This window comes from Terrapene carolina, unplaced genomic scaffold (genome assembly GCF_002925995.2).
Source record: "Terrapene carolina triunguis isolate 2854851 unplaced genomic scaffold, T_m_triunguis-2.0 Scaffold42, whole genome shotgun sequence".
In the NCBI taxonomy this organism is placed as follows: Eukaryota; Metazoa; Chordata; order Testudines; family Emydidae; genus Terrapene; species Terrapene triunguis.
Genome location: NW_020664393.1, coordinates 73178299 through 73187133, shown reverse-complemented (window position 1 = coordinate 73187133; position 8835 = coordinate 73178299). Strand labels below are relative to the sequence as shown.

General features: G+C 51.9%; 1 pseudogene; it reads left to right on the top strand.

The window, feature by feature from the left end:
• Positions 1-25: 25 nt before the first annotated feature.
• The window catches only part of LOC113406748, a 10396-nt pseudogene continuing 1586 nt past the window's right edge, over positions 26-8835 (top strand).

The window sequence follows — 8835 nt, the reverse complement described above, 5'->3', positions numbered from 1 at the left end:
ATGGGGTTACAAGCATATACTGATCTTGGTATGTACACTCTGGTTCACCAAGGAGCATCATGGAAGATCTTACACGAAACCAGGTTCAGGCTGGCCATTAATGTTGTTAAGTGCATGCTCGGTCACATGTTGTGGCCAGGCCCCCTCCCTACAGAGTAGCTGAGACAGGGAGCTGCGCCAGGGAGGGGGAGGCAGAGGCAGGAGGAACAGCTGGGAGCTGCTCAGAGCGGCTGCTTTAACTCTGCGGAGAGGCAGAAGAAGTTGAGGGCTGCACTGAGCAGCCGCTGTTTTCCATAAGATGGAGGGCTGCCTGGGGGTGGGGCATGACTATATCTGTTCCTGGGCAGAACCACACTCTTGTCAAAAATTAATTTTGATATTGGAGAGTTTAAAGGTTAAAAAATCAGTGACAATGAGTGACCCACCATCATATGAAGATCTTGATAGAAAAAACCTGGAAGAATTGTGCTCACAGAGGAAAGAAAAAGAGCAAGAAGTGAAAAATCCGTTAATGGCCAGTGAGAAGGAAAACAAGCTTCAGTTTGAACATGAACAAACAATGGCCGATCTTCGATTGCAGGGAAAGCAAAAGATGGGTGATATGGAAAGAGAAGCTAGAGAAAGGATTGTTAAAATGGAACAAGAAGCTGCTGAAAGAGAAAGAGCTGCCCACCTAAGGCATATGGAACGGCTAGCTGCTGAGGAGAAGGCGCTCACCAGATGGAACAGGAATCTGCCAGACTTCAGCTCCAAGTCTTGGAAGAGCAGAAAAAGCTGCCATAGCCTGGAAATCAATCCCCTCATGACAACAAAAACTGGGGAAAAAATTGTCCCATTTACAAAGATACTGGGAAAGCCAGGGAAGTGTTCAATGAAATGGGTATGGATGAAGCTTTGAATTCTATAAAATATAAAGATACTGTGTTAAAACATTTCAAGGTTCTCTCTAAAACTTACAGGCTGGAATTTAAAAATTTTAAAATGTCTTATGTGAAATGTGCTCATAAACTATTAGGTTTTGTCGGGAAGTAGATTACTGATGAGAAAGCTTGGGGTCATTTTGAACAATTAATGCAATTAATTATACTTGAACCGATTTTAAATTTGGTGCCAGATGCGATATAAAAAGGCCAGTTCTGTTTTGCACGCTGCTAAAATTGCAGGTGAATTTGCGCAGAATTGAAGTCGTGAAAGAAATAAGCCCCTGGGAAAGAATAATCACTGTTCACCCCAGTTTAAAAGGAAAGAAGGGTTTAAAAATAAATCTAACCCCAACTCTGATAAAAAAGCTCATGGAAGCCCAGAACAGAAAAACTCATACTCTAAGGGAAGACAAGTGTACGTCATTTGTGTGGTACACCTGGACACATCAAACTAGAGAGTCCAAATGTAAAAAATAAACCAGCAAATCCAGTAAATGCTAATCCAGTTATTCCAAACACACAAGCAAACCAAACAGAGCTCAGTGCTGCTGCCTTGTGTGCAAATGCTATTACTGTAGTCTCTGAAGGACTTGACTTTAAAACTCATATTAAAGCTAAATATGGGAACAATAATACAGAGTTTATTAGCAGTGCAGAAGTTAATGGAATAAGGTGTATGGCATGGAGGAATACCACAGCAGATATTACTTTGGTTAAAGCAAGTCTTGTCAGGAAGGAAGATTATTTATCAGGTGAAAGTGTAACTGTTGTAGCATAATCTGAATATTTTGTAAGAGTGCCTTTGGCTAAAATCCACCTCAAGTGGAAGGGATTTGATGGCACCATGATTGTCGATAACTTGAAGGAGGCTTCTTTGTTAACTAATATTGAAAGTGAAAAGTTAGTGTCTCAGGTTCAAAAGGAAAGCTGGCTTTACACAGCAGAGCAGCCTTGTAAACAGACCCCTGGACTCTTTGGATATGTTTTGTCATCTCTAAGTAAGCTCTGAGGCATCTAATGCCTTATGGATGCAAAAATTCGTAGTTGAAAAGCAGAACTGTAGTTCAGACATGATGATAGAAAATGGTTGTGACTCTTTAAGGCGTGGTGTCCAAGCAAACTACCTAGCTGACAAGGGAGGAACAAAGTTGCCCATAGCTGCTGGCAATAAGAACATAGCCAGCCAGACCATAGATTATGGTATACCAGAAAACTCAAATTTCAACCCTCTAAAAAGGGGAAAGAACTTCTGAAAGGCAAAGTGCCTCTACAAACTTGCCTCACTTATCTTCAAAATACCAAAATACCAAAGCACAAAGGATGTGGTTAAACTAAAAGCCTATGTCAAGGAAGACCCTGAGGTAAAGAAAAAGCTACAAAGACTCAAAAGGGGTATTGAACAAACCCACCTAAACAATAGTCTATCTGAACAAAAGGCTTGGCATAACAAAAATGGTTGTGGATGTACACTTGTAATAGATCTAATGTTATTGTTAATATTAATGCTCATGTTAATTCTTGTAACTAATCATTGCTGAAGAAGATGAGTTCCAAGAATTGTTTCATTGACCTCAGTGGGAGTTCTGCATGTGGAAAGCTTATAGAAACAGGCCCTATTATTTACAAGGCATGTTTTATCATTCCAATACATATTACTGTAAAGCCACATGTTGATCATGAATGATTTGTTAACCATTATAATCTGCGTTCCCTTTGGCTAACTGTGCTATTCCCTTCCTTTAGCTGTTTAATATGTTTCCTGCCCTTGGGTTCCTACCAGGAAATCACAAGACTGTCTTTAATAATCTGGAAGAACTGTACTCCTTTACTCAGCAGACTTTCATCGAACACCTGAAGCAATTAGAGCCCAATGACCAGAGAAGTTTCATTGATGCCTTTCTCATCAGGCAGCAGGAGGTACCAACGGGGTGGGAAAGGGTGGGGGGTGGTTAAGGCAGATTTTCCCTGATTGCCAATATTCTTTAAACTTTAACTGAGAGTTCTGTACTTGCAGGAAAAATCTAATCCCAATTCCCATTTCAAAAATGAGAATTTGCAAAGCCTGGTGACACAGCTGGGACAGAAACAACTTCCCCCACACTCCGCAGGGGCCTTTTGCTTATGATGAAATACCCAGCCATTCAGAGTAAGATTTCTGAGCCCTTCTGACTATTCATCACTTCTCTTGCCCTGCTGTGTATGTACTGAGTGTGCTTTTGTACAAACTGTGTCCACACACATACAGACACAACAGTCCTCACCCAAGTTCAAATGCAAGACCTCTGGCATGATGTCATCCCTCGCAGTAGGGAGAAGACAGACTTGGGTGTCATGAAAGTAAAGGGAATACTTTATTGAGGCTGCTGGACTCAGAGAGAACGCTGCAGTTTTCCCTCGGACAAAATCACTCTTTGCTGCCTAATGTCCCCACACAGGGTCTCCCTAAATCCTGGACTGCAGTAAGGATGGAAGGGACCACAGTGTATTGTAAACCTCAAGAGCCTGATCATAGCACATGCAGAGCACACTCAACTCTCATTAATCAGTGGAATTGGAGGATGTTTAGCACCTCACAGGATGGAGCCCTGAAAGCAAAAGCCCTACCCTTTGCACTGAGACAGTACCTTCTCTGCACTCAGTAGGTTACTACCATTCACCGCTAGAAGAGGCATGCTTACCTCTGCTCCCAAATTACCCATCTGAGCCTTGTTCTATTTCAGCCTTGGTAACTAAGGTTGTCAGCAGCAGCATTTTAGAAACAAGATGTTTGTGTCCTAAAGGGTGTGGATTATATTGTTTAGCAGTGTGAGGGTTTAACCCCCGCGTTCCAGGGCAGCACGGCCCAGTGGCCAGAGTCCAGGGAATTAGCCCTCGTCACAGGGCAGTAGGACCTTGTTACTGACTCAGCGGGGGGGTCCTACCGAAACACGCTGAGGCTTACCGGGGCCGAGATACCAGTCCGTCACTCCCCCCGGGTCGCTTCCTACCAGCTCAGCCGTTGGGGTCTCCCACGGGTCCCCTGGTTCTCCGCAAGTCTCGGGGTCTGTTGCCTCCTCTGGTTCCTCCCACAGTGGGGCTTCGCACCGGCCTAGAGAGGCCTCGGTTCCCGGTAGCTTCAGGAGTGCGGGCCGGTCCTCTGCCAGAGCTCTCCCTATAGGTGCTTCTCCTGCGGCCGCCAGCCCAGACTGAGCTGAGTTCCCTCTTTTTATACTCCCTGAGCATTTAGAGCATGCCCAGTACGAGCGGGGCGGGACTTCCGCTGACAGAGCTACTTGTCTGGCGCTGCCGGGGCTGGGGCGGGGCGGGGCTGCCTCATCACATACCCCCCCCCTTAAGAAGGATCCCCCGGGTTGGTCCGCCACCTCCCCCCTCTCCCCTTGCCTGGAGAAGAAATCCGCATTAGCGTGAGCCTTACCAGGGCGATGGAACACCCGGAAGTCATAGGGTTGGAGGGAGAGGTACCACCGCATAATCCTGGGGTTCGCATCCTTCATACTGTGTATCCACCGTAGGTGGGCATGATCCGTGATCAACTTAAAGTTATTCCCCAGCAGGTAATAACGCAGGGCGCTGATGGCCCATCGTGCCGCCAGAGCCTCTTTCTCTATTGTCGAATAATGTTGTTCCCGAGGGAACAGTTTACGACTCAGATATAGCACTGGGTGTTCCTCCCCGTCTACTTCTTGGGACAGCACTGCCCCCAAGCCTGCTTCTGATGCATCAGTTTGCAGTATAAATTCCTTCAGGAAGTCTGGGTGTCGTAGGATGGGAGCTGTTCCTTTAGTGTTTCAAAGGCTTTCTCGCATTGTTCGGACCACTGAACCCGTCGAGGCTGAGAGTTTTTCGTCAGGTCCGACAGGGGGGAAGCTATGGATGCGAAATCCGGAACGAAACGGCGGTAATAGCCAGCTAGTCCCCAAAACTGGCGTACTTGTTTCTTTGTCTTGGGGACGGGTACCTCTTTGAGTGCTTGCACCTTGCTAATTGGGGGTGTTAACTTCCCCCCTCCTACCGTGTATCCCAGGTAGGTTACCTCTTCTTGTCCTAGGTGGCACTTTGCCAGGTTAGCCGTGAGGCCGGCCCCTCTGAGGGCTTGCAACACCCCTGCCAGATGGTGTAGATGGTCCTCCCAGTTGTGGCTGTAGACCACGATGTCATCTATATATGCCGCCGCATATTGGTCATGGGGGAGTAGGACCTTATTCATCAAGCGCTGAAATGTAGCGGCGGCTCCGTGTAGCCCGAACGGCATCGTTACAAATTGGAAGAGGCCAAAGGGTGTAGGGAAGGCCATCTTCTCCCATGAGTTTGGTGTGAGGGTGATATGCCAGTATCCCTTAGTTAGATCTATGGTTGACAAATACCTTGCTCCCCCAAGCCATTCCAGCAATTCGTCTACCCTCAGCATTGGGTATGCATCGAAGCGGGAGATGGCATTGACCTTTCTGAAGTCGATGCAAAACCGGGTAGTCCCATCGGGTTTCGGGACTAAGATGATGGGGCTTCACCACTCACGCGTCGATTCCTCCACGACCCCCATCTCCAGCATTGTCTCTAGTTCTTGCCAGACCGTGTCCCACATTTTCCTGGGTAATGGCCGGTGGTTGTCTCTCACCCTTTGACCGGGGTTGGTGGCAATATGATGATTCATCAGAGTCGTTCATCCGGGGCGGGCGGATAAAACCTCCGGGAATTCCCCCACTAGTCGTTGTAGTTGTTCTCGCTGTCTGGGGGTGAGGCCTGACCCAAGCGTCACCGGCCTTGGATCAGATGTATCTCCCACTAGGGGTCCGAGTTCCGATTCCGGGGTGGACGGGCCAATAAACAGGGCTTCCCTGGGCTTCCAGGTCTTCAGGAGATTCACATGGTATATACATGTCTCCTTCCATCGTCCCGGTAGTTTGACCTCGTAGTCGACCGGCCCCACTTGTCGAACTACCTCGTAGGGGCCCTGCCACTTGTCCAGAAAGTTTTGACTCTGCCGAGGGCAACAAGAGCAGCACCCGGTCGCCTGGGCCAAAACTCCTCCCTCTAGTCCCGCAGTTGTAGAGACGTTCTTGGCCCGCTTGGGCCTGTATCAGGTTCTCCCGGGCGAAGGCCCCTAGTGTTTGGAGCCGTTCGCGGAGGTGTAACACATATTGGGTAGTCCCAAGAACTCGCGTCTCCTGGGCTTCCCACTCCTCCTTCAGAAGGTCCAAGATCCCCCTGGACTGCCTCCCATACAAGAGTTCAAAGGGTGCGAACCTCGTCGAGGCCTGGGGCACCTCTCATATGGCGAACAGCAAGGCTGGCAACAGGGCATCCCAATGCGAGGGGTCCTCCTCCACGAACTTCCGTAGCATAGATTTTAGAGTGCCATTGAAGTGTTCCACAAGGCCATCGGTCTGAGGATGGTAAACAGATGTCCGGAGTGTCCGTATGTGGAGGAGGCGACACAGTTCGGCTATTAGTTTGGAGGACGCATTCGTGCCCTGGTCGGTCAGTATTTCCGCAGGTATCCCGACCCTAGCAAAAATCTTCACTAGTTCATTGGCAATTGTCGGTGCTGTCGCCGTTTTTAGGGGAACTGATTCCGGGTAGCGCATCGCATAATCTACAATCACTAGGATAAAGCGGTTCCCCATCTTGCTTCTTTCGAGGGGGCCAACGAGGTCCATCCCAATCCGCTCGAAGGGTATGCCGACAACTGGCATGGGCACCAGGGGTGCTCGGGCTACCCCTTTCGGTCCCGCTCGCTGGCATTCCAGGCACGATGCACAATAGTCCCTAACCTCTCGGTGTATGCCCGGCCAGAAGAACCGGTGAGCCACCCTCTGGAGGGTCTTCTCCTGCCCCAGGTGTCCTGCCCAAGGGTTTGCATGGGCTAGTTGTAAGAGGCCTTGCTGCAGCCTCCGGGGCACCAACAACTGACAGAACGTCTCCTGTGTCTGAGGTTCCTGCGCTATATGATACAGGCTGTCCCGCCATATCTCAAAGTGAGGGCCCTGTGGAGGCCACGGAGTCGGGTCTCCCTCGGGGCCCAGTTCGGTGGCCTGTTCCCAGGCTCTGCTTAGGGTCGGGTCCTTTCTCTGTTCCTGTATGAAGTCCACATCTCGCTCCAGTTCCGCTTGGGCATCTTCCACCGAGTGGGGCCTGTCGGTGGGGTGATCCTCAGGGGTCTCCTCTGACGCTGCAGACCCCTCACCTGGGTCAATCCTCGGTAGGCGTCTGAGCAGTCCTGCTCTCGGAGGTCTAGTCCTGCCTGGTCGGAGTTTGGACCGCTGGTACTTCAGGAGAACCTCCCCGAAGCCGGGCCAATCCCGTCCCAGTACCACGGGGTAAGCCAGCCTGGGGGCCACGCCCACCCGGAGGCCCTCCTCCCGGCCGCCTACTTCTATTTTCACCCAGGCCGTGGGGTAAGGGCGGATGTCCCCATGTATGCATTGTAGGTGGATCGGGGGGCCTGAGAGGTTGAGGTCTCGGACTAGCCCCTCCCATATGAGGGTCTGGCTGCACCCGGAGTCCACGAGGGTGTTCGCGGGGATTCCCTCGACCCGGACGGGGACTACCAGCTTTCCTGTTCCCCTCCTCCGAGCCCTCCGTCCGGCCACCCAGGCTTGTCCATAGCTGCAGTCCATGAAGGGGCACTCCCGGCGAAAGTGTCCTTCTTGTCCACACTCCCAGCACCTCTCTCGGGCCTCGGCAGGCCCTGGGCCTCCCCTCGGGGGCTCCCTCGCTCTCGGGGTTGTTGCTGCCTCCGGGTCGTTACCTGGGGTATCTTGGGTCTGGGCTTGGGGTTAGGGAGCTTTGGAAACACAGGACAGGCTCCCGCCGGCGGCTCCTGGAGTCCCACCCCGCGGAGCTTCCCTCTTCCTGCCCTGCCCTTATGACCAGGGTTCCTGGCTACTCGGGGTGGCGCCTCGGCCCCCTCGGCGGATAAGTAGTCCTCCATCAAGGCCACCGCCGCGGCCAAGGTCGCCAGTCGATGTCTTCATACCCAGGCCCTTCCTCCCAGGGGCAGGATCTGAGTGAACTGTTCCAGCGCCACTATCTCCACCACCTGGGGCCTCGTTAAGCCCTCCGGGTTCAACCACTTCCAACAGTGGTCTCGGATGCGTTGGGCCACTGCCCAGGGTCGAGCCCTGGGGGGGGTACTGGTCCTGGCGGAGGCGCTGGCAATAGGTCTCTGGGTTGATGCCGGTATGGTCTAAGATGGCCGCCTTCACTCGGGAATACTCCAGGGTTTCCCGGGGATCGAGACTACGATAGGCGGCCTGAGCTTGTCTCGTCAAATAGGGGGCTAGTAGGGTGGCCCAATGTTCTGGTGGCCACCTGGCGGTGGTCGCTACCCGCTCGAACATCACCAAGAATGCCTCCTGGTCATCTTCAGGCCCCATCTTGGTGAGGCGTACCGGCAGTTCCCCCAAGGCCTCCCTAAGTCCGGCCCCAGTGGGTGTGGCGGGTGAGGTTCCCGCCAGGTGTAGTAGCATAGCCACCTGCTGCACCAGGCGTTCCTGTTGCGTCTGCTGCTGGGCCGCTAATTCTCGGAGGAGTTGCTGCTGGTGCTCCTGGTGCTGGGTTATCAGCAGCTGCTGCTGGCTCGTCATCTGCTGCATCATCTGCACCTGCTGCTGCTGCTGTTGGGCTGCCTGCTCCTGCTGCTTTTCCAGCATCCATTTCAGGAGCTTCTCTGCCTCCATTGTGAGGATAAACGGGGGATCCCCCGGCTTAACCTCCTGTTGCTGGACCTTTTTAACAGGTCTGAATCAGTGCCCGCATTCTCCACCACGTGTGAGGGTTTAACCCCCGTGTCACAGGGCCGCACGGCCTAATGGCCGGAGTCCACAGAGTTAGCCCTCGTCCCAGGCAGCATGGCCTAGTGGCCAGAGTCCACAGAGTTAGCCCTCGTCCCAGGGCAGCACGGCCCAGTGGC